Source organism: Trachypithecus francoisi, unplaced genomic scaffold (genome assembly GCF_009764315.1).
Source record: "Trachypithecus francoisi isolate TF-2019V2 unplaced genomic scaffold, Tfra_2.0 Contig01585, whole genome shotgun sequence".
Classification (NCBI taxonomy): Eukaryota; Metazoa; Chordata; class Mammalia; order Primates; family Cercopithecidae; genus Trachypithecus; species Trachypithecus francoisi.
In genome coordinates, this window is record NW_022681444.1 from 48,503 (window position 1) to 52,687 (window position 4,185).

Sequence of the window (4,185 nt, forward strand, 5' to 3'; positions counted from 1 at the left end):
TTCTCCTCCTATCCCTTAACCCTAGTATTATTCTAGGTTTCACCTCTTGTAAATATAGTTTAACTAAAACATTAGATTGTGAATGTAACCATAGAAGCCTACTACTTCTTATTTACCAAGAAAGCTCTCAAGGACTGCTAATCCATGCCGCCGTATTTAACAAAATGGCTTTCTCAGCTTTTAAAGGATGACAGTTATCCATTGGTCTTAGGAACCAAAAACGTTGGTGCAACTGTAAATAAAAGTAATAACCATGTACACCTCCATTACCATAATAACCCTGACCTCTCTAATCCTCCCAAATACTATTACCTTTATTAACCCCGACAAAAACCACTTATACCCAAACTATGTAAAAACAATTATAATGTATACTTTCACTACTAGCCTCCTTCCCACAGCTCTATATATTTTCCTGGATCAAGAAACATTATTTCAAACTGACATTGAATAGCAATCCAAACATTAGAGCTAACACTAAGCTTCAAGTTAGACTATTTTTCTATAATATTTATCCCAATCGCACTATTCATTACTTGATCTATTATAGAATTCTCATTATGGTATATAATCTCAGACCCAAATATTAACCAATTCTTTAAATATCTTCTTATCTTTCTCACCACTTTATTGATTCTAGTCACTGCCAACAACCTCTTCCAACTTTTCATTGGATGAGAAGATGTGGGAATTATATCCTTTCTACTGATTAGCTGATGACACGCTCAAACAGATGCCAACACAGCAGCCATCCAAGCAATCCTATATAACCGCATTGGCGATATGGGCTTTATCCTAACCATAACATGATTTCTCCTACATTATAACTCATGGGACTTTCAACAAATATTTATCCTAGACTCCAACTCAAGTCTTTTCCCACTGATAGGCCTTCTCCTAGCAGCAACAGGAAAATCAGCTCAACTTGGCCTCCACCCTTGACTACGCTCTGCCATAGAAGGCCCAACCCCAGTCTCAGCTTTACTCCATTCCAGCCCCATAGTCATTGCTGGGGTGTTTCTACTTATCTGCTTCCACCTTCTAATAGAAAATAACACATTAATTCAAAACCTTACACTATGCCTAGGGGCCATTACCACCATATTCACAGCAGTTTGCACCCTAACACAAAATGATATCAAAAAAATTGTAGCCTTCTCTACCTCAAGTCAACTAGGCCTAATGATAGTCACTATCGGCATCAACCAACCATACTTAGCATTCCTACACATCTGCACCCATGCATTCTTCAAAGCTATACTATTTATTTGCTCCAGATCTATCATCCACAACCTAAACAATGAACAAGACATCCGAAAAATAGGAGGGTCATTTAAAACAATACCGCTCACTTCAACTTCCCTAAACATTGGTAACCCAGCACTCACAGGCATGTCGTTTCTCACAGGCTTCTACTCCAAAGACCTTATCATCGAAACCGCAAACACGCCATATACCAATGCCTGAGCCCTATCTATCACTCTCATTGCCACTTCCCTAACAAGCGCCTACAGTACTCGAACTATTCTCCTCACCCTAACAGGACAACCTCACTTCCCAACCTCAATCAGCATTAACGAGAATAACCCCACCCTATTAAATCCAATCAAACGCCTCACAATTGGCAGTCTACTCACAGGATTTCTCATCACCAATAACATCTCTCCTACCTCACTTCCCCAATCAACAATACCCCACCACCTAAAACTCTCAACCCTATATGTAACCGCCCTAGGCTTTCTAGTAGCCCTAGATCTTACCCTTATAACCAATAAACTTAAAATGCGCACCCCATCATACATATTTACATTCTCTAATGCTAGGATATTTTCCCACTACAATTCATCACATAACTCCCTACCAAAACCTACTTATAAGCCAAAATCTAGCTTCCCTTTTACTAGACTCAATCTGACTAGAAAAATCTATGCCTAAAACAATTTCGCACACCCACATTATTACCTCCATCATCACAACCATTCAAAAAGGCATAAGCAAGTTTTACTTTCTCTCCTTCATTATTCCTCTTATCCTAACTTTATTCCTAATAGCATAACCTCTTACCTCAAGTAATCTCAATCACAATATACACACCAACAAATAACGTTCAACCAGTAACCACCACTAACCAACGCCCATAATCATACAAAGCACCCGCACCAATAGAATCACCTCGAATTAACCCTGGTCCCTCTCCCTCAAAAATCACCCAACTCCCTATATTATTAAAATTAACCACCACCACTAATCCATCAAAATCTAAAACTCACAAAACCAACCCTACTTCCATCACTAACCCTACCAGAAGACTCCCCAAAACCTCAAACCCTGAACCCCATGCTTCAGGATACTCTTCAATAGCCATCGCCGTAGTATAACCAAAACCAACTATCATACCACCCAAATAAATTAAAAATATCATTAAATCCGTATAAGTTTCCCCATAATTTTAAATAATTACACAACCAATCACACCACTAACAATCAATGCTAACCCCCCATAAATAGGAGAAGGCTTAGAAGAAAATCCCACAAATCCCATAACCAATAATACACTTAATAAAAATAAAATATATGTCATTGTTTCCACATGGACTCTAACCATGACCAATGATATGAAAAGCCATCATTGTATTTCAACTACAAAAACATCAATGACCCCAACACGCAAATCTAACCCGATCATAAAAATAATCAACCACTTACTCATCGACCTACCTACCCCATCCAATATTTCTATATGATGAAACTTTGGTTCACTCCTTGCAACTTGTCTAATTCTACAAATTATTACAGGCCTATTCCTAGCAATACACTACTCACCAGACATTTCCTCCGCCTTCTCAGTTGCACACATCACCCGAGATGTAAACTACAGCTGAACCATTCGCTATCTCCATGCTAACAGTACCTCTATATTCTTTATCTGCCTCTTTCTACATGTAGGCAGAGGCCTATACTACGGCTTATTCCTTCTTCTAGAAACCTGAAACATTGGCATTGCACTTCTGCTTATAACTATAGCAACACCCTTCATAAGCTACGTACTCCCATGAGGCCAAATATCATTCTGGGGTGCCACAGTAATCACAAACCTACTATCAGCAATTCCATATATCGGAACCAATCTCGTCCAATGAGTCTGAGGCAGATACTCCATCGACAGTCCCACTCTCACACAATTATTCACCCTTCCCTTCATCCTATCTTTCATTATCACAGCCCTCGCGACTCTACATCTACTACTTCTACACAAAACAGGATCAAATAACCCCTGCGGAATTTCCTCCCACTCCAACAAATTACCTTTTATCCCTACTACACGATCAAAGATTTCCTAGGCCTAACCCTTCTCCTTCTTACCTTAATAACATTAGTATTATTCTCACCTGATCTTTTAAGTGACCCAGATAACTACACTCCAGCCAATCCACTAAGCACTCCCCACACGTTAAACCAGAATGATACTTCCTATTCGCATATGCAATCCTACAATCTATCCCTAATAAATTAGGAGGAGTAATAGCACTCCTCCTACCAATCCTCATCTTAACGATCATACCTATACTCCACAAATCCAAACAACAAAGTATAGCATTCTGCCCCCTTAGCCAATCCCTATTCTGACTGCTAATCACAATTCTACTAACTCTCACTTGAATCGGAGGCCAACCGGTAAACCAACCATTTATCATTATTGGACAGATAGCATCCATTATATACTTCACCACAATTCTAATCTTAATACCACTTGCCTCCTTAACCGAAAGCAATCTACTCAAGTGAACCTGCCCTTGTAGTACAAATTAATATACCAGTCTTGTAAACCAGAAATGGAATCTTCTCCCTAGGGCAACTCAGAAAGAAAGTACTTAACTTCACCACCAACACCCAAAGCTGGCATTCTAATTTGAACTACTTTCTGTATTCTATGGGGTGCAAGCTTTAAATGTAACTTAAGTACTAATTTATTTTAACACACTCCTATGTAAATCATGCATTACTGCTAGCCAACATGAATATTATATAGTACTATAAATGCTTAACTGTACGTAGTACATATTCTTACATATTTACTAGCAACCCTCGAAAACATGCTTACAAGCAAGAACTCTAATAAATTAGTCAACTGTAAAACATAACCCTAATATCCAAAGTCCAAACACCTCCCCTAGAATATCAACT

The 4,185-nt window shown here is 38.7% G+C and overlaps 1 pseudogene; it reads left to right on the forward strand.

The window, feature by feature from the left end:
* The first annotated feature begins 253 nt into the window (after window positions 1–253).
* LOC117070730 lies at window positions 254–2,651 on the forward strand (annotated as a pseudogene).
* Window positions 2,652–4,185: the final 1,534 nt, after the last annotated feature.